Genomic DNA, 23,122 nt, shown 5'->3' with positions numbered 1-23,122 from the left:
CTCTCTTCCTTTTTTTCCCCTGTACTTTCTCTCCCTTCCCCCCCTTCCTCTTTTTCTCGTTCACTTCCTCCTTCCCCCGCCTCTCTCTCTCTCTCTCTCTCTCTTGACCATAGTAGTATATTATGTATCAGTTCAGATGCACAGTTCCAGAACCAGTGATTTAGATGGTTACTAAAATGCCAGGTATAGCGAATGAGGGCAACACAACACCCCCAGGAGGAGCCTACGGAGGGGCAGACAGAGCGCGACCCAACCCCGGGCGACAGGGACATAAGTCCCCCCGGGCCGCGTGCCCCTATGACCAGGATCTCGCCCGCCGCCGCCATAGCAGGAAACGGAGACTGCTTTGCGGGCGAGCTGACCCTCAACAGGATCGGGGTGGAGCTATTACTCTAGCTCCAGGCAGCACCCCAGCGACGGCCAGTAGCCGTGCCCTTCTTGAGACGGCCTGCAGCCGCTCACCCCTTCTTCAGTAGACGGCCAGTAGCCTCTCCAGCCTTCGTACTGAGACGGCCGGTAGCTGCTCCGAAGGTGCCCTTGAGACGGCCAGTAGCCACTCACCCCTTCTTCAGGAGATGGCTGGTAGCCGCTCCTGCCTTTGTCTTGAGAAGGCCGGTAGCCACTCCGAAGGTGCCCTTGAGATGGCCAGTAGCCGCTCACCCCTCCTTCAGGAGACGGCCAGTAGCCTTTCCCACCTTCGTATTGAGATGGCCAGTAGCCACTCGGAAGGTGCCCTTGAGACCGCCTGTAGCCACTCACCCCTCCTTCAGGAGACGGCCAGTAGCCGCTCCTGCCTTCATCTTGAGACGGCCGGTAGCTGCTTCAAAGGTGCCCTTGAGACGACCAGTAGCTGCTCTCTCCTTAGTCTTGAGACGCCTGGTAGCCGCTCTGAAGGTGCCCTTGAGATGGCCAGTAGCTGCTCACCCCTCCTTCAGGAGACGGCTGGTAGCCGCTCCCTCACACAGGCCACGGCCAGTAGCCGGGCTCCTAAAAAGCCACGGCCATTAGCTGAGCCCTATGGCAGGAGGCGGCCAGCAGCCGCTCCTCCATCAGGTGCTGCCACCCCCCCCCCACGTGATATCCTCCAGGAGGAGGTTCCCGGTCAAGAGGACCTGTGGAGAGGCCTTCTGCTATCCCCAGGGTTGTACTCTACCAAGCCGGCTCCAGAGGGACCCTACTTGATGGACTCTGACGATGACGACAGACACTGCAGCTTACTCCTGACGGCGTCCCTGACGGCAGGAGGCCGCAGTCACTGGGATCCCACGGCCGCCTCCAGGATCCCTGGGCGAGGCCTTTCCCATCCCCGACGCTGACGACCTTCGTCCTCCATCAGGCGCCTGAGTGTGCATTTCAGGGAGCTGTTCGGCCCCAGCCCTGAGGGCCGCACTCCAACCCCTAGCCCTGACAGTGCAGGGCCCTTCGCTGCCCCTAGCCCCGGAAGAGAGATGACGCCCCTACGAGTGATTCTGTGGCCGCTGGATACAGAGGCCACAGGCTGGACTCAGCCCCCATCAGGAGTCGGGCTGTGAATCCTCCCTCCGCCCCACTAACCACGCCGCCGCCCCACCGACAGTGAGTGACAGTGAATAGTGCAATGACAGTGTGATAGTGACTAGAATATCGGGCAGGTGATACCCAATAGAAAATAAGTCCAAAGCCTAGTAATATGTGGTAATCAAGATCCGGGCAAACAGTGACACAGTGAGAGCAAGAAGAGAGATTTAATAAGATTGCAGTGATTTCAGTAAACATCAGGCTCAGCCTTTATAGTGTAATTCCTCTGCACTACAAGACCAGTGTAATACTTGCCCAGCCTAAGTACAGCTTCTATTTCCCTCCAAGTGACAGCGAGCTATTCCCCCTGCCCGAAATACTACGAACACTATTTATTGTTCCATTCACCTGCTATCCTGAACTATTGACCAAATAGTATCCTGCGCGATACTACGATACCAGTATATGACTTATAATTACCCAGATTACTGTTGTTGTGACATCTACCTGTTCCACAAATAGAATTAGCCAATACACGTGTAAGGTTGTTGCCTTGAGTTTTTGTGTCCTGCCTCTCTCTTATTTGTCTAAGCTCCGGTCTGGAAGGTGAACCCAGCTGCATACTAGGCGTTCAAGGGACGGGAAGCTGACCCTTAAACACCTAGCATAACAGTTACCAATAGAGGGAAAAGTATGCAAGGCTTCAGTTCAAGGATTTACTAATTTTCCTTGAATATTTTATCCCGTTCAATGCAATATCGTACCCGGTATTATCATTTAAACTTGTTGCTGCATCTATAACTCTTTCATCTTGACGTGGCTCAGAGTGTGGTCTTTTTGCAGCTTTACTTGGGTAATTTAGTGAAAGAAAAAGACAGTGCTACCGCTCTACACTTTTTTATTTTTATTTTTCTGGGTAGCAGTGCTTGTGGCTTGCATCATATTCTAATTCTGATATATTGTTACAGCTCAGAATTCAGTAAAGAGAAACGTCATGTTTTCGCCAAGTTAAATTTACAATAATATAGAGATTATCAGTCAGCTTCGGATCCTCTGATAAAGATGGAGTTAATGAAGTCTGTATTTAAACCTGCAGTTCGGTAAGTCTGCCGCAAGATGAATATAACCGTGAAAAAATAGGACGAATAATGTGATACCATTACAAGAAAGAACTTTCAGAGAGTGGAATATCCTTGCCCGCCAAAAATTGTAAGAGCCTAATATTTGACTTTGCCCTGTGCTCTTAACTTTCGACTAACTCCTTTCAAAGTCGAATTACTTTATTTTTGCCTGACCCGTAAACTTTCCATCAATTTTGGTTCAAATCTGATCAGTATTACTAGAGTTGACATTGCCTTACGACGTTGACTTTTGACCTTTCCCTGTGACCTTGACCTTAGACTGATTGTTTTCAAAATGTAATCCCTTTGCTTTTGCCTTATCATGAACATTTCTACAAACTTTAAATCAGATAAAATCTGTTTAATTTGACCTTACCATTTCGCCCTGACCTTTGACCTCTTGTTCTCTAAAAAAGTTGATCAGCCAGCCTCTTTTCTGATCTTCAACACTTCCACCAAGTTAGGTCCAAATCAGAACAAAATTGTTTTCATTATTTTGTTCACACAGACACACTAGTAGATTTTAACTTAGCCCTGCGAACTTGGCTTATGACTAATTGCTCTCAGAATCGAGTCACTTTTTTCTTGCCTTACCTACAACCCTTCCACCAAGTTTGGTTTAATCGAATGAACTGTCAAAGAAGGTATTCTTAGGTTAAACTTTTACCTAGCCCTGTGACCTTGATGTTTGATTTGTTTCTTGTTCTGAGATGCAGCTGGTCAGATCTTTGGCTGACTCGCGACTGTTTCACCATGTTTGCTTGAAACTGGTTAAATACTGTTTGAATTGTTTTGCACACACACACACACACACACACACACACACACACACATATTTCCAAGCATAATACCTGCTGTTGTTTGGGGAGCGCTGGTATAATGATGTCCTTTATCTGAAGAGATCAACATTCATAATAACATAACTTTACTGGGACAATCGTTTGAAATGGGAATGTTGAGTTTCTGTTGCACGTTCATTTCTGGGGTGGGATGGGTGAGGGCATTCCGATGTGAAATGGAAACATAAAGATAAAAAGGTAAAAAAAAGAAAAAGGCGAGAGAGAAGGAAGGAAGAGTCCAAGAAGAAAAGTAAGAAAGGGGAATTGAAGAAGAAAGTGTGATGGACGTGAAAATGAAAGAGAGGAGTGATGGATGGCATAGGAGACACAGAAGGTAGTAGAGGAATGAAAGGAGACTGAAGCAATCAGAGTGAAAGGAGATTAAGATGGAAGCCATATGAAAGGAGATGGAAGCAATCAGAATGAAAGGAGATGGAAACACTCAGAATGAAAAGAGATGTAAGCACTCAGAATGAAAAGAGATGGAAGCAATCAGAATGAAAGGAAATGGAAGCAGTCAGAATGAAAGAAGATGGAAGCAGTCAGAATGAAAGGAGATGGAAGCAGTCAGAATGAAAGAAGATGGAAGCAGTCAGAATGAAAGGAGATGGAAGCAGTCAGCATGAAAGGAGATGGAAGCAGTTAGAAATATGAAGAGTCAGAGAGGGTGCAGGAAAAAAAGGGAATCGAGCAAAAAAAAGGCGGATGAAAAATGGCTAATGGAAGGGATATACAAGAAAAGGTATGGAAAAATAAACCTCACATAAAGTAATATTTTGAAAATTTGAGTAAGAATTAATGAAAGTGGAGGAACAGAGAGAGAGAGAGAGAGAGAGAGAGAGTAGTTATGAGCAATATAATAATGTTACAGTAAACTCATAGAATTTTACTCCCTCGTATGTTCCTGTGACCCCATAAACACTCCCTTTCCCCCACCCACCCCATCTCACTCCCATTCTCTCTCTCTCTCTCTCTCTCTCTCTCTCCCTCCTTCATGTCTTTTTATCCTTTCCATTCCCTCCCTTCTGTCTCCCCTCCCATTCTCTCTCTCCTCTCCTTCCCTTTCCCTTCTCTCCTTCCCTTCCTCTTCTCTCCTTCCCTTTCCTTCTCTCTCTCGTTGCCCTTCCCTTTCCCTTCTGTCTCCTCTCCCTTTCTCTCCTTTCCCCATCTCTTTCTTATTCTTTGCGTGTCTCCTTATCCCTTCTGTCTCCCTCTTTTGTTGTCTTTTATTCAGCTGTTGTCTTTTGTTCAGCCATCTGTTATCTGTTATTCTGACATCTTTCATGTTATTCTTTTATTTGTTATTGTGTTATTGTCTGTTATTCGGCTGTGTCATCTGTTATTCTTGTCTGTTATTTGACATTTGGTTCTTGTCTGTTATTAGGCTGTCTGTTATCTGTGATGCGGCTGTTCGTTATCTTTTTTTTGTCTTCTATCCGTTATGAGGCTGTTTTCTCTGATATTCGGCTGTTTCTTATCTGTTGTAGGCTTTCTGTTATGTGTTACCAGCCTGGTTGTTATCTGGAATTTCGATGTTATCTGTTCTTCGACTCTGTTATCTGTTATTCAGCCGTCTGTTATGTTATGCGGTTCTCTGTTATCATGTCATTTGTTATTAGGAGGGAGTAATGAATTAGTAGCTTCAAAGATAGATAGGTAGATAGATCGACAGAGGAATAGGTAGAGGTGTGTAGGTAAAGACTAGATAGAAATAAAATCAAAATAGGTATATCTATCTATCTGTGTATCAGTCCATCCATCGGTTTGTCTATCTATCCAGAAATAGACAGATAGATAGACAGACAGATAGATATATAGACAGGTACACAAAACAGATAGCTATAAGAAGATCTTGTTGTTTTCTATCCCAGTACCCCCACTACAGTATTAAGGACCTGAGTATTGAATGTAGGGTCTGTGTATCTCCGTAACGCACTTAGTAGCTTTTTATTCTCGATAGATAAATAGATAGATAGAGTGAGGTTATCATACCTTGTTGTGTACTTCCTCGTTACCCTCGCTACAGCACCAGTGACCTTAACTCCTCAATGCAGGGTCTGTGTATCTACATAACACAGTAGTTATTTTTTTTTTCTCTCTCTCTCTCAAACACACACACACACACACACACACACACACACACACACACACACACACACACACACACACACACACACACACACACACACACACACACACACACACACACACACTCTACCTTCCTCCCTTTTCTCTCTAGCTCCTCCCTTCTCTCCTTCCATCAACCTCTTACTTTTCCAAACTCTCCATCCCCCTCTTCTCCGGCCTCTTCGTCCCTTCAAGCCTCTCCATTCCTTCCTCTTTCCGTTTTTCACTCTCCCTCTCCCTCTTCCCCATTTCTCTACATCCACCTCCATCCCACTCTCTCCCCTCCATCCCTCCCTCCCTACTTGTCCCTCTGCTCCCTCAATACTCCCTTCCCTTCCTCCTCCCCCTACTCCCTTTCCCTCCCTTGGTTCCCTCTTTATCCTCCCCTCCCACTCCCACTCCCCATGCTCCTTCTATATACTTCCCTCCTTCCCCCTTAGGCTACTCAGCTCCCTCTATATCTTCCCCCTTTCTCCCATCCCTGAGCTCCCTTTATATTCTTCTCTCCCTCCCTTCATTACACCCTCTTTATCCTACCTTAGTTCACCCCCTCCCTGTGCTTTCCCGTATAACTTCCTCTTCTTTTCCCCTCCCTCTACTCCTATATGCTCCCCTTTTCCCCCTCTCTATATTCTTTCTTCTTTTCTTCCCTTCCTTAGCTCTCTCTGTGTCCTTTCCTCCCTCCACTGCTCCCTCTTTATATTCATTTCTCCCTCCCCTTTACCCTGCTTTCCTTTACAACTTCCCCTCCCTTCCCCCTCCCCTTACCCCTCTTTTATCTTCCCTTTTCTTCTCATATTCCCAATTCTCCCTCTCAGCTTCTCCCTTCCCCCTTTTCTGTAACCCTTTCCTGTTCTCCCAACTTTTCGTACCTGTGCTCCTCAATCCCTTTCTCTCCTACTTCTCCTTAGTAACATCTTCTCCCTATTATATATGTTCCGTCCTCGCCTTCCTTCTCTTTCATTTCCCTGTCCTTATTCTTATCACATCCCCATCTCCTTTCTATCTCCTTCCTATCTCATTTTTTCATTTTTCTCTTTCTATCCTTGTCCTTCCTTCCAGTTTCTCTCTGACTTCCTTCGCCTATTTTCCTTTTCTATCCCTGTGCTTGTGCTTCCTTCCAATTTCTCTCTCTCTCTCTCTCTCTCTCTCTCTCTCTTCCTCCCCAAATCCCTCTCTCTCGTCTCTCCTTCGTTCCCTTTTCTCTCCCCATTCCTATACATCCTCCAAGATATCCCATATTGCCTCACCTTATCCTGGAAAACTTTAGGGGTTGACATTCCCCTACCAGGTGCATAATGACCTAGGTAACGCCAGGTGAGGTCAGAGTACATCCAGTGGGTCCACATGTCAGCCTCGCCAAGCCGCACACCATCACCACCACTGACGGGAAGAAAGGAAAATAAAAAATACCATCTTCATCATCATGGTCATCGCCATGCTTATCATCATCATCATCATCATCATCATCGTCGTCATCATCATTATCATCGTCGTCGTTGTCGTGGTCACTTTTGTTCACGCGAGAAAAAATGGTCATCGGCATCATCCTCAGGTCATCATCATCCCAAGTCACACACACACACACACACACACACACACACACACACACACACACACACACACACACACACACACACACACACACACACACACACACACACACACACACACACACACACACACACACACACACACACACACACACACACACACACACACACACACACACACACACACACACACACACACACACACACACACACACACACACACACACACACACACACACCACCTAATTACAATGCAAACAGTTCATTAGCAGTCTGCATTTCCATTAATTTGTAAATAAATGATATTCATCAATTGGAGTCCATGTACGCTACAGTGGGTGAAGAAATGTTCAGTGTTGGCGGGTGTAGATGGGTGAGGGGGTAGATGTAGGTGGATGTATGTGGGAGAGGGAGTGGGTGTAAGTGGGTGTAGGTTAGTGAGGGGGTGGGTGTAGGTGGATAAGGGAGTGGGGATAGGTGGGTAAGGGTGGGTATATTTGGGTGAATCGTGAGTGTATGTGGGTGGAGGGTGGGTGTACGTTGGTGGAGGGCGTGTGTAGATGGGCGAGGGGGTGGGTTAGTGTAGATGGGTGAGAGGTGGATGTAGATGGGTGAAGGGGATGGGTTTCGGTGTGTGAAAGGGTGCGTGCAGATGGGTGAGGAATTGGTGTAGGTGGGTGAGAAGTGGGTGAGGGGTGGATGTAGCAGCGTGAGGAGGTGGGTGTAAAATGGTTTAGGGGTGGGTATAGATGGGCGTAGGTTGGTGAAGAGTAGATGCGGGTGGGTGAGGAGCAGGTGAGAGGTAGATAAAAGTGGGTGAGGGGGTGGGTTTAGGTGGGTGAGGGGTGGGTGAGGGAGTGGATATAATTGAGTGAAATCCTGGTGGAGGTGGATGAGGCTGGTGTTGATGGGTGAGATGTGTGTAGATAGGTGAGGGGGATGGATGGAGGGGATGGGTGCACGTGGATGAGGTTGGTGTAAATGGGTGAGGAACTTGGTAAACAGTGTGTGAGCATTTGTTTAACCCTCTCTAAACTGAACAAAAATCGTCTGGTGGTAACAAGAACAATTTGTCGAGTTTTGATGTTGAAGGGTTAACACTTAGTACGATAATGTCTTTTTAAAATTCATTTTTAATACCATCAGAATTTTTTTTTTTTTTACTCTCCATATAAATTCAGAGGAGGATATCGTTATCACTGGTGTCCGTCTGTTGAGTTGGGCGGCAGGGCGGCTGGGTGGCTGGCCGGGCTTAGAAAGTTCGTTTCCGGAACAAATCTCAGAATGTATTAACTATAATCATGAAATTTCACATAGTCATATGTCTTATAGTGAAATGAAGCCTTTTCATAGGTAGAATGGTTTGCTTTAAGTGTTTTTTTTTTTTTTAATTAATGAAAAAGTAAAACGGCATCGAGATTTCGTTTCCGGGGCAACACTCAGAAACTATTAACTATACTCATGGAAGTTTCACATAGTTATGTGTCTTATGGTGAAGTGGTGCCGTTTGATAGGTACTGTAGAATGCTGTGTCTTAAGTATTTTTTTTTTTAACGAAAAGCAAAAAAAATAAATAAATAAAATGTTTCCTCAGAGATTTCAATGTGCCCCGTGCAAGGAATCTGAAGGAGCCAGGTTACGTTTACCATGGATAAACTACTGAAAACTTTACGTTTTAATGTCTCTTTGTTATCTAGGGGGGGGGGTGAGGGCCATTATGCTCTTGGTTTGGTGTGCAGGGATGTGGGGGGGTATGTGGTTTGTCGGATGGAGGGTTGCAACAATGATGACGATGATGATGATGATGATGATGATGATGATGATGATGACGATGATGATGATGATGATGACGATGATGATGATGATGGTAGTTGAAATAATGACGATAATGATTATGATGATGATGGTAGTGGTAATGTTCGTTGAGATGATGGATGGTGGCAATAACTGAGATGATGATGGTGGTGGTGGTGGTGGTGGTAGTGGAACTGATGATGATATGATGATGATGGTAATGATGGTAGTAATGATGTTTTACTGAGATGTTGATGAATGATGATGACAATAATGGTGGTGGTGGTAGCTGAGATGATGATGATGATGATGATGATGATTCTCTCTGTCATCTTTTTAAGTTTTAATGTCTCTGTGTTATACAGAACGGGGGGGAGGGGAAGGGGAAGGGCTGTAATACGCTTGGTTAGGTGTGCAGGGAGGTGGGGGTATGTGCTTGGTCAGTTGGAGAGTTGCAACAGCGTAGCGTTGCCTATGCCTTTTTACTCAGTTTAGGAAAGATTGCTCGTACTGATAGTGTTAGAAGCTGTCACCATTAACTGTAAAACCTCAATAAAATTTTCGAAGCATGAATAATATAGTAGGCACCCAGGGAGAGAAAATGTAATGAATAAATGAATACATAATTAAACATTCTGAAGCGAAGTTGATGGGAAAACGAGAAGAGGAGGCCTGAAAACGAGGCTGAAAAATAAATGATGGTTTGGTAGGTATAAATTCGGGAGACAAGAATTCGCCTAATATTTTGACTATTTCTACCTTTTACATCCCTCGACTGGCGAATATTTCTAGGTTGAGAGAGGCTTGGTATGTTTCTCTGTCGGTCAATGATTCTCCATGATATGTTGCGTTAGGGAGAAAAGTAGACGCAGTGCAATTGTAGGCTAACTTTTGCCTCTGCCTATACAGTTACGAACAAGTAATCCTACATTTTTTTCTCATATATAACGAGACAGTGAACAATGGTTTTCGAGACCGAGTGAGGTGATCTTCTCAGCCCAATATACTTCTCAGAATATCATGTAAAAGTTGCGGTAATGTTCGACCAAAAGTGGATGGATATTTTTGTCCGCATCTGTACCTACATCACATAGACAGCTTGTTCCGTCCTGGTCATCTTGTGTGTAGTGGCAAGGGGGTGCAGATCCTCCGCATCCCCTTTACTCAGAAACACGTAGCGCCCCAGGTAGTTCCAAGGTGCCTCCTCGCTACTAAGGTACTGCTCCATTCCCCTCGTCCCGTTCCCATGCAAGTCCCCTCGTAGCTCCTCTGTCGGCACCACAATGAAAAAGGCGTCGCAGTCTGATTGGGTCCAGGTAACGGCCGGGGGGTTCCCTGGGTCTAGTTCACTGGGAGATACCTGAGAATCGGAAAATTAGACAAAAAGTGTTACAGGAAGAAGAATTTGTAAGATCAGGAACAACACTGACGAGTTTACTATGGAAATTAATGTGTTTTAGTGGGAATGATTATGAGTAGGGACTCTTGTTTGATCTCTCTCTCTCTCTCTCTCTCTCTCTCTCTCCACACACACATGCACACACACACACACACACACACACACACACACACACACACACACACACACATATATATATATAGAAGGTTTATATCCAAGGGATGGTTGGGGTTGATTGCTCATGTAATGCCACTCAGGGATGAGTGAGGCTGGTCACTCTCATCTTAAATGTCAGGACCAACTTGCCTAGCCCCGGGTTCCTACGCTCCTCTGCGGGACGACATAGGATTGGGTGATGATATATATATATATATATATATATATATATATATATATATATATAGATAGATAGATAGATAGATAGATAGATAGATAGATATGTCTATTTCTGTGCACATTCTGGACATATGCTAGCGTTCTTGTTCCAATGGTCCTGCAATTCACCGTTAAGCCACTAACAGAGGACTGGTATTCAGCATCCCTCAGAGTCACCACCTGGATTCTGATCCTCACCGTATATGTCTGTATTGGTTAAGGATACCACACTTGCTCCGGTGCTGTGGTTTTAGCAAGGATGTTTCTGTAATGTCAGTGGAGCCAAGTGGAATCGCAGGAATCATTGTGACATCGAATTCAGATACCTGTACTTAAATTGCTCCTTGTAATATAATGGAATCCACGACCGTACAGGCCCCAGTCCACCGTTCTATCCACCCCATGACCATCGACCCCAGATGTGCGGAGAAGTGGCATTTGTTTAGAGGCTAATCAACGAATTCGCACTGCCTTGATGTCACTCCACAGTTGTATTTTACGACGTTGTTGGTGATCTGGAAAACCTTTAATATGGATATTATAAGGTAAAACTGTGACAGCCATTCCCATTTAACCCCGTTTGAGGTGCTGGGGGCTCAAGGCTAGACTGTCGTAATCCTCTTCATTGATGATTACATGACCAACTTATTCCGTAGGTGGCATTATCTAAGAGACTAAACTCCACTCACCTGCTGGTATTCAAATTTGTGTAAGGCCGTCACTGAGACTGGCGCGGTCTGACCACAATACCACCAGGCGCCACTAGACCACCAGGCGCCCATATTATAAGGATGGTTATCAAATGGCGGCTGCAGAATCATTCGTGCAGGTGTGGATCAAGTGATTGCCATTTTGTGGGTGGATGTGGTTAGGCCATGTACGAACTGTCTGGAAGAGGCCTTGTGACGTGATGGAGTAAAACGGAGGCAGTGACAGTAGTAGTAGTAGTAGTAGGTACGGTAGCAGTAATGATAGTAATGGTACTAGCAGCAGCCTCAGGTTCATCTGAAACGTGTACTAGGTGGGCTGCAGGCTGAAGTTGCCCTCATCCTGCAGTCTATCATTCTCCTTTTGGCAGTGGAGCCACCCAGCTATATCGATGCCCCCAAGTGAAGGCCTCTCTCTCCAGCGCAAAAAGATGGAGATTATATTACCTGGACTGATACATTGAGGTCAGTAGCCATCCTGGTGAAGACGTCTGCTGCCTCGACTCCTCCACCGATGATAGTCAGAGTACACCCAGCTAATTCACCTTTCAGCATCTCCCTCGCTGCTCCCTCCATCCCTTCACTGTCAGTTGGGAAAAAGAAATATGCCTAGATTCACTGCTATCGTTTGTACGGGGATCGCTGAACTTTCTCAGGCCCTAAGGACTCACTTTCTGCTGAATAAAACTGTTCGGTGTTAGCTGGAATAGAATGCGGGAGTTGTTATGACGAGCAGAGGGTTAAAGCATATGATCAATTTTCGTTAAGTCCCAGTTTTCTCCCAGAATACAACTCCCCACCCTTTCTCCAAGTAGTCGGTTTAAATCCCGGTCCCCAGTTGCACTGCTGAGTGAACAGGGGAGAGGAAGAAACAAGATTCCACCATGCTGACCGACTCGACAATCGAACTTGAATTCTTTCAGTTACGAGCTGGATGGCTAACCAACATAACATGGCTCTCTCGTAGAACTGTGGAAGTGGATATGTGTAGATATACACTCGAAAACTACAATCTCTAGCCCACCCGGGTCGTGGCTGGAGATTAGGACTGGGTCCTCACTGGATGGCGGCCCAGTCTGTCACGGGGCAATACACGCATTTACACACAAATAATGAATCCTTCGGAGCTTTGCTGTCAGTCATGTTCTGCTTTTTTTTTTTTTTTTTTTTTTGCTAAGTGTCTTGGTAGCCATTCAAAGTATAGACACATAGATGGCATTATATATTAATAAAATATAAAATTTTATTCCATACTATTCAAAATATCGTCATAACAACTGGACGTGAGGGAAAACTCCCACACAGTGAAATTACGACACTGAGATCCGAAGCACCGCCATGCAGGTGAGCTACCTGACGTAGTGGGTAAGAGAAGCACCGCCATGCAGGTGAGCTACCTGACGTAGTGGGTAAGAGAAGGCCTACCACTTCAGAATGGATACTGTGCTCAAAGGATAATTATCATCCTTCATTCTTGGAAATAAAATGAATTATGGTTGTGAGGGAAACAATTGCACCGGGACAATGGTGACAGTGACAAGTGGGTGATCTGTCTCCGACAGTAAATGGTAAATTATTTTCATGAAACCATTGCTGAGGATGAAGCTTGATGTTATAAAACACACACACACACACACACACACACACACACACACACACAATGTAATGTTGTGTGATGCATTGACTAATTAGGGGTGGCTTCTTTGAGGGTTAAATTACAGTCTGTGTCCTTCCAATTCGTGGTTTAAATAGACAAATGCAGGGTAAAACGTGCAGAATTATGCAAAAAAAAAAAAAAAAAAAGAAGTCATACGTAGGAAGGTGAGCATAACATGACACTGGTAGCGAAGAAGGCTAACTTGAGTGTCCGTGTGTTTTTTGCCTGTGAGACTTTCCGTGTGCATCTAAATACAGAGGTGGGTTCGTTTTAAGTACTACATTAAGAGTGTCAACTGAAAAGTGATTGATTCACATCACATCGTTTCTGAAACATGGTTACGTTATATTCCATACGCATTTTTACAGTTACACAGACGAAGGGAAATAAAGGATATATAGGTCTATGCGGTGTGGTGGAAGCGTCGTTTTCAGCCACTGTTCTCAGACGCACGTATGGACGAAATGTTTCGTACACGAACTAATTGTGTATTTAATCCTAACTGCTTTGGATGACACCTAATGATTCCAGCACACAAGATTACAAAAGTCATTTTTCTCGCTTTAGCGCTCTCTCTCTCTCTCTCTCTCTCTCTCTCTCTCTCTCTCTCACACACACACACACACACACACACACACACACACACACAGTGGATTCACTGGGTGGTTTGGAAGTTCTTCATTTGATTCCTAATTTCTAAAAGCTTTGAGATTTTTCCTTCGTGTCCAGGTTTAATGAAGATACTGCAGGGAATGAAACTCAGTAAACTAATACAAATCTTCTAATATACTATTACAGTAGCCGTGTGTGTGTGTGTGTGTGTGTGTGTGTGTGTGTGTGTGTGTGTGTTTTGGGCAGTCGAAACTACACATTCAAATCGCACCAAAATTGGCACAGAAATCGCAAAAAATTCGCTGATGTGAAAAAACTTGGTCCCATTACGATTGAAAAGTTTTTACTATATTTAATGAGCGATCACATTTTGACCCAAAAACGCCGCTCCTGGCGCCCGGCATAGGATCGCCGTAGAATTTTTTGCCCACAGGTAGAACTGAAGTATTTCGGACTTGCGTTCGGACAACTTGGGTTCCATTCTCGAAGCTGCAAATAACACGATCAGTTGGTTAGCTGCAAAAACTCCAAGTGACAACGTTACGCTAGAATAGCACATAAACGCGAGAGCCCTCTGCAGGAGCAAGTGCGGGGGGCCCGAAGGGCCCACGAGCACTTGTTATCATCTATACAGCCATAGTATGACTGCGTAGCATTATCTCTAGCAATATAAACTATACAAGACAGACCGAGAGTCAAGCCTCGATTGGTTCATGAAATGTGTGTACTACGTGCCTGTGTTGAACCGTGATAGTTAGAGTGGGCCGCCCATCCAGAAATGAATGACCCGGTCGTAATCCTCGGCCCCGATCCGAGTGGACTAGAGCTTGGGGTTTCCGAGTGTACATTTACGAAGGGACAATTTACAAAATGGCCCATTAATAACGCTTGTCTTCCATTCTGTTGGACGATTTTTCATGTGTTGTGGTAAGGGTCAGTAGGTTTTATCAGTATCTATCCTGCAGCTTTTCTTACTCCCACTGCCACACCCACGCCCACACAAGCCGAGTCAACCGTCCCCGCAACAAAGATACCACTAGTTGAGTTTCTGAGTAGCTCTACCCACAGATCACTCTATATACACGTATAGCCTCTAATATCGATTGATTAATTATAATAAAAAAAAAAAAAAGACGCAACTGCCAGGGTCATATGCCGCCAGATAGCTCCAAATAATTTATCTCCGAGGGGAAAACCCTAAGCAGAATAAAATCATCTAGTAGGGGCACAAATAAAATAGAAATCACGTCCTCGGGCAGAAGGGATGAAAAAAAAAATTATATATGGCATGAAACTGAGTGAGCACATTCACTGGGGTTGATTAATGATGGCCAACGGGCAGTGAAATCATCATCCATCATCATCATAATACCAAATCCATTTCCCGCTCATAACAGAGAACAGAAGGGGAAGAATTCGGAAACAGGAAACAGAAGAGTAAATGAGTGGGAGAACTATCAGCAGAGTGTCGGGTGAATTAGGTTGTAGGATATGATCATTTGCTCATAGATTCAGGTTACGAAATTTTCGGCTTTGATATATATATATATATATATATATATATAGGAGAGAAAGTGAGAAAGTGAGAGACGTGGCTAGGAGATGATACCGTTTGGCCACCTCGTCTGGCGGGAAACTCGATAACAACGGAGAAAGCTAGTGTGAATGATCGGAGAGGAGTGAGCCGGGCCGGGTGGTGCTTTGTTTGCGCGCACACACACACACACACACACACACACATATATATATATATATATATATATATATATATATATATATATATATATATATATATATATATGCAAACTAACCACAGGAGAAATGAAAGGAGCGACAGTGAGTACTTTCGTATATTACATCTTCAGACAGAGTGAGACAGAAACGTAAAGGGTAGAGGTCTTTTATGCACACCCGCAGCAGGTAGTGGCACACAGAACATTATATATATATATATATATATATATATATATATATATATATATATATATATATATATATATATATATATATATATATATATATATATATATATATATATATATATATATATATATAAGGGAAGGTAAATGATGGAGAAACTACACTTTAATGCAAGATATATCACAGCTTTCACCATTCTGGTCATCATTTCCATCATTCCAGTCACTATATCCACTGTTTCAGTCACCATTTGTACCATTCCAGTCACCATTTCTTCCATTCCTGTCACCATTTCCAAAATTTCAGTCATTTCCATCATTCCAGTCACCGTTTCCTTTATTTTAGTCACCATTTCTACCATTCCTGTCATTTCCTTCATTCCAGTCACCATTTCCTCCATTCCAGTCACCATTTCTAACTTTCAGATCAGCATTTCTAAAATTTCCTCCATTCCAATCTCCATCTCTAACATCACCATATCCATCACTACATCCACCATTTCCACCTTTCCAGTCATCATTCCTACCATTCTACTTATCATTTCTAGCACTGCAGTCTCCATTTCCAGCATTTCATTCGCCACATCTATCATTTACGTCACCACTGTCACCATTGTAGTAACCAGTATCAGCATTCCGGTCACTAGTTACACTCTCCATCACCATTCGCAACTCTGCAGTCATTACTTTGTTTCTTGCATTTACCACGTCTTCCATTCCCCTCAGTCATCCACCACATCACCATTTCAGTCACCACTGCCATTCCATTCACCATTCCCGCCATTCCATTCACCATTTCCGCCATTCCAGTCACCATTTCGTTGTCCCCACCAAATTGTGCCAAATGTGTCCCATTTCCTTCGCGAGGTACAGCACTCTGGTCTATTCGGATGCCTGGCCAAAATGCATAAACCCTCCCCCTATTCCCAGCGAGCACCTTACTGTGTTACCCTCAACTTGTGGCGGACGTATACTCACTTCCAGAGCCCACACCAGCCACCATTGTTCACCATTACCCCTCTCAGCATGAGGACATTCTTTGTATCTTCTGCTTCTCTACAGTAGGATGGTTTTTGCTAAAGTTTGAGGAGACATTTTGAAATGATACGTGAGCGATAGTGCTCTTTTGCTGTGTTCATCCTTCTGCCATGCTGTTTTTTTAACATAGAAACACCTCTATTAATAAAACAGTCCGATGGCAGCCTTGTTTACAGATAGCAAGCCTGTGATAAAAAGGATGTCACTGGATTAAATGAGCTGACCCTCTGTGTGGTGATAGCTTCCTTTTCCTGTGTTTTTGTGTCTGTCAGATGATTATATAAAACTTCCAGAAGACCTCTTGAAGCGAAGGGTTAACGCTTTGCATCAGACAAATGTGTGTGTGTGTGTGTGTGTGTGTGTGTGTGTGTGTGTGTGTGTGTGTGTTATAGTCAAATAGATTTTCTCAGCCGAGGAACGACATTTATTAGCGAAAGCGTTATTCAAGGTTGTATCTACCCCACTGCAGTTCCAGAAGTCTCCTCCACACAGAAGAAAATGGTCTGGACACTGGAAAAAAAAAAAAACTCATTGGACCCGTTTCAGTATGACGATTTTTTATCTTTTCTCACCACAGTTAGGCGGTTTTAGTTTTGGGGATACAATTGAAGTGATGGATAAACCAGTTCAGTGCGATGATGTTATATTTAGGGTTTATGTTTATTATCGGAGCTGGAGAACGACGCCTTCATGTGGTGGCACCGATACAACCAAGCGCCCTCACTGCACGGTTGTACAAACATCCCTCAACTCTTTTATCTCCTGAACGGAGGATGATGGACTGCAGGTGGTGAGCAGCTTCAGCCTGTAGTTCACTGAGTTCACGTTTCAGATGAACCTGGAGCTGCAACAACAACAACAACAACAACAACAACAACAACAACAACAACAACTACTACTACTACTACTACTACTACTACTACTACTATTACTACTACTACTACTACTACTTCTACTACTCCTACTACTCGTACTGCATTCTTGTTACCACCATATTGTTTCATTAGGTTAGGGAAACATCTTTCGTGCTGAAGGGGTTAATGGAGGCTATAGCATGTTCCTGTTGTTCAGGAAGTCTCTCAGTTTGATCAGAATTGTCTTGGGTAGCAGGGACAGAATACGAATGGCGTCCTGTGACTAAATGGGTTACTGGAGATCGAGTCTAACCAGTTATAGTGAGAGAGACCTTACCGACACAACCAATCGTCTAGAGGAGGCAAGAAAAAACTAAAACACACACACACACACACACACACACACACACACACACACACACACACGCTCGCTGGTGCAGTGGTAACGTTCTCGCTTGCCATCTGGTAGACGGGAGTTCGCGCCTCGCTCAGGTTGCGAAAAGTTTCACTGACGAAGTGGGTGGTTACTGTCCCCCTCGAGCAAGGGGACGGGTGTGTGGGTGTGTGAAGGTCACAGCCTTGCCCTTAGATCGGACTATATGAGCTCTCAGCTCCCTTCCGGGAGGGTAAAATGCTGACGATCACGACCATCAAGTGATCCTGACCGACCCGGTGAATTACACACACTTGTAGGGGAAGTCAGAGGTGATAATCGTTTCTAAATCCCTACAGTTCTAGAGCCCTTCCCAAATTTGAAGAGAATTATAATATGTAGGTAGCAAGAATAAAATAAAAATACTCTGACAACCTTTCTATCTCTTCCAGTACCAGATGCGGAAGCTGAATAAAATCGTCTGAAGACAGCAAGAATAAACAGCCCTGAATGAAATCGTCTGGTCGAGGCAACAGTAATACGCGTAAACTGGAGGATGAAGGGCTGGGCAGCTTCCAGACACAGTTTAGGCGAATGCACCGTTCCGAACAAGGTTAGCCTCTCTAGGAATTGGCCAGGGTGAGCGTGTGTGTGTGTGTGTGTGTGTGTAAGAGAGAGAGAGAGAGAGAACCACAAAAGACCCAACTCTTGCCCATGATGTCCCTACATCAGCCTTTAACCTGTTTACGCAAACGCGCACACGCGCGCGCACACACACACACACACACACACACACACACACACACACACACACACACACACACACACACACACACACACACACACACACACACACGGAGGGAGGGAAGGCAGGTGTATTCTTGGGAAGGGGAGGGAGTATACTAAGGGATGGAGGAGAAAGCTTGTTGAGGGAGAGGGAGGAGGTATACTAAGGGAGGGAAGGAGAAGTATACGAAGGGGAGGGAGGAAGAGTATACTGAGGGAGGGGAAGGAAGTATGTTTGCAGAGAGAGAGGGAGAGTTTGGTGAGGGCGAAATATACTAACGAAGGGGCATACTGAGGAAGAGAAAGAGAGGGGGGGGGGATTATACTGGAGAAGGAGGAAGGGAAGTATAGTGAAGGGAGGGAACGGTAGTATGTTTTGGGACAGAGAGGCGAAATTTACTGAGGAAGGGAGAGGGACGTATGCTGAGAGAAGTGTGAGTCAGTATATTTAGGATGGGGGGAAAGAGTATTCTGAGGATGGAGAAGTATACTAAAGGAGAGGAAGGAGAGTATATTTAGGATGGGGAGTGGGAATATACTGAGAGAGGGAACTCACTTCGTCAACGTAACTCTATTAAAGAGAGTTAGTGAAGGAGTCAGTAGCTATGTCGGCGCCACAGAGGGAGAGAGAGAGAGAGAGAGAGAGAGAGAGAGAGAGAGAGAGAGAGAGATTCAGACATATATAAAGACAGACACAGAGATTGAGATACATTTGGGAAATTTTCGATCATTATGGCCATTAGATTTTTTTTGTCGTTCTGCCAAAAAGAAAAAAAAAATGTAAGCTCAACAAGCGTCCTCCCCCCTTTCACAAAAAAATCTTTCTAATGTATCTTGTGTTTGTAGAAAAGTTCCCCAGTATAATATATTGTGTTTTTCATGTTTAACCTCCAAATATCCACATAAGGCCCAAAATTTTGAAGTAGAATACAGTCCCCTAAAATAGAACCAGAGCCCCAGAAATCTAGGTACAAAATATAGCTAAAAAGTTCCCGCCAGTATATCACCCCAAGACGTGACCCAAAAATATAGGCCAAACTGCAGCCCAAATGTTGTGCAAAAACATCTTCCGTCAATATGGCTAAAAAAAAAATAAATAAATAACAAAATTACTTGGAAGTGTAGCACCATAATATTGCCTTGAAGTATATTAGTTCCATAAGTTAGTCCTCAAATAGGTTGTCTCTTGCCTACCTACACACATGGGTAGCCAAGGACAACATAGGCACTGTTTGGGGAGAGGGGGAGGAGGGGGGAAGAGGAGGAGGAGAGGGGAAGAGGAGGAGAGTGGGTGAAGGACTTGGAGGGGAAAGGAGGAGGATGAGGAGGAAGAAGGATGGAGAAGGGAAGAGGGGTCCGGACTCCGGAGAGAGGAGGAAAAGGAGCGAGGAGTGTTGGGGAAAATGGGAGAGGGAGAAGAGCTTGGTGGGACAAGAAGTAATGGGAAAAAAAAGAGAGAGGGAAGGGGAAGAGAAGGGACAGAAAGTGTGGAGCTTGGAGAAGAGGAGCATGGAGAGGAGCATGGGGAGGAGCATGGGGAGGAGCATGGGGAGGAGCATGGGGAGGAGCATGGGGAGGAGCATGGGGAGGAGCATGGGGAGGAGCATGGGGAGGAGCATGGGGAGGAAGAGGGGTTTGAAGGAGAGGTAAAGTTGGCTCACGAGGGATAGAGATGAAGAGACAGGGAGAGGATGAAAGGGAGGAAGTGAGAGAAGGTAAGAGAGGGGAGGGAAAGGGAGGGAAGAGGGTGAAGGGAAGGGAATAGGAGGGAAAGAGGTAGAGGGGATATCCGAGCTAAACATTGTTACTCCTCAAATACCTGTGTATACGTTGGGGTGTGTGTCGGTTTTGGTACACACACACACACACACACACACACACACACACACACACACACACACACACACACACACACGTAAGGACATTAGCCTCACAAACTCCAGAGGGCGGAAGTTGGCAGGTCGGTGAGGCAGGCCATTACTGCCTAACTTGCCCTGCCTCGCCCTGCCTCGCTCCGTTGCACATCCACCCACTTGCCTACAATCCCTTCCCCTCCTAGTGCTAGCCTATCCTGCCTCACTCTGCCTCTCCCTGCCTCATGTGTTCTGATCCTACCTCACCATGGCTCAGTGTTCGAGCCTCATATTGTCCCATTCTACATCCCCTGCTTACTGTGCCTCTCATGCTAACCTGCCTCACTATGCCTCTCCCTGCCTCATGTTGCTTCATACTACCTCACCCTGCCTCACTCTGCCTCTTTCTGCCTCATGTTGTCTTATCCTACCTCACCCTGCCTCACTCTGCCTCTTCCTGCCTCATGTTACCTCCTTCTGTATCGCCCTTGCTCACTGTTCTTCTCCCTGCCTCACGTTGCTTCTCTGTAATTCACTGCCTCTCCTCGTCTCGCACTGCCTCTCTCTGCCTTCCTCTGTCTCATCTTGCCTCTGCCTCTTTTTACTTCACTCTGCCTCTCCTAGCCTTCCTCTGTTTTACTTCCTCCTCCCTTCCCCTGTCTCACCATGCCTCCTTCTGTCTCTCCTTTCCTCACTGTATCACTCCCTGCCTCCCTCTGCCTCATCTTGCCTCCCTTTCCCTTCACCTCTCGCAACCATTCTCTCCTTGTCTGTCTTTACCTAATTCTTCTCTCCCTGCCTCCTCCTCACTCCCTGTACCTCGATAAAAAACGTATCGGCACCCTATCAGTGTGAGAAATTATTATACACAATCAATGATTTGCGGGAAATGACACGGTTATGTCGCTTTGTATCCTTCATTTGTGTCGTTATCTTATATTTTACAGATATATAGCTGGATTCGTGATAGTAACATTGTACTACATGGCAACTCAACCATTTTTGTGAATTAAACAGGCATGCCAACACCGATGGAACCCGAGACAATGCATTTCACATCATTCCTCTTCATGTTCCTACCTCTCCCTGCTTTCCTCTGCACGTTTTTGTCTCACCCGATGCTTCTTCCTACCTCTTCCTGGCACATCTTTAGCTGTTTGTCTCAACTATTGTCACTCAGTCATACCATAAGCACATTATGTCCTCCTAATTGTGAACATGTCACACTAACACAGTAGTTTAACACAATCAGGGATTGTGTTAAAAATTTAATGTCTTATCTACCTGGTATATCTGTTTTGAGCCAAGGGAGGAAAGAGGAATCGCACTAGGGATGTCCCATGAAGACTTGGAGCCCTTATATTGTACCGGTAGTAAATACAATCAGTCACTGACCATGCTTCTGTGACACGGAATCCATAATCTGGTGATAGTAAGTCGCATTCTCGTTGACGAATGATTTCGTAGCACCTGTTCCTAAGCGATTTATTTGGCATATTACACCTTACAATTCTCTGGCAGTCTTAATAATCCATATATCGATATGTATTGCGATGGCGACTTACAACAGGATACTAACTTTTACGATGGAAACCATTCTAGTATTATATTCCAGCTAAAGCCAGACGACTTTATTATGCTGAGAGAATCATGAGGCAAAATCATTCGCCGAGGATGAGATTTTACGAAACCTGCTGAACCAACGAGTATACAGCCTAGCGTTTTGATTATTATTAATAAATGGAAAACCACGTGGTCTTTGTTTACCTGATCAGCTGATGGGGTGGATGTTTTGATGGAATCAGCTGTTCTCCTGCCACTATCTGCCCCAGCCACCAACAGACCAAACAGAGTGCCTTCCTTGCCATGGTGGTCCTGGGGGGGGGGTGAGGAAAGTTAGTTAAGACAGTAGGTTAGTTATCATTGACACAGAGAGAGAAAGAGAGAGAGAGAGAGAGAGAGAGAGAGAGAGTGAGTGGGGAAAGATCAAACATCCGACAGAAAGACCGAGAACTAGATCAATCAAGTGACAGGGAGGGGGCGAGAAAGCTATTGAGAGATAGAGACTAATAAAGAAAACAGGAACAAGCAAGAGAGAGAGAGAGAGAGAGAGAGAGAGAGAGAAAGAGAGAGGGGGGGTGCGTATCCAGCTTTTCCTCCCCCCCTCCCAGATTTTAGGCCTCAAAATATGTGTGAAAAAAGATGGCGTCACAAGTTAAGGGATGAAAGCCGAGGTAAATGGTGAACGCTACTCAATTTTGACTTCGGATTTTTAGATGAAGAAGCTTTTAGACACGTTACGAGTTATAAGTGTGGGGAGAGAGAGAGAGAGAGAGAGAGAGAGAGAGAGAGAGAGAGAGAGAGAGAGAGAGAGAGAGAGAGAGAGAGAGAGAGAGAGAGAGAGAGAGAGAGAGATGGTCAGTGGAAAGGGAGAGATTGAAAAAGCGAGTGAGTGAAGAAAGGATGAAGAAGGGAGAAAAATTATGAAGGAGGATGGAAGAAGAAAAGACATTAATGATAAGAAAAAAAGGAAGAAGGGAGAGGATTAGATAGAAAGATAATGTAAAAGAGGGAGGAAGAAGAATGAGGAGAATGGAGAGGAAGGGTAGAAGACGTGG

This window comes from Coenobita brevimanus, chromosome 61, assembly GCF_032717465.1.
Source record: "Coenobita brevimanus isolate Jiangsu-jjx chromosome 61, ASM3271746v2, whole genome shotgun sequence".
NCBI classification, from domain to species: domain Eukaryota; kingdom Metazoa; phylum Arthropoda; class Malacostraca; order Decapoda; family Coenobitidae; genus Coenobita; species Coenobita brevimanus.
Note: the sequence above shows the minus strand (reverse complement) of the source record.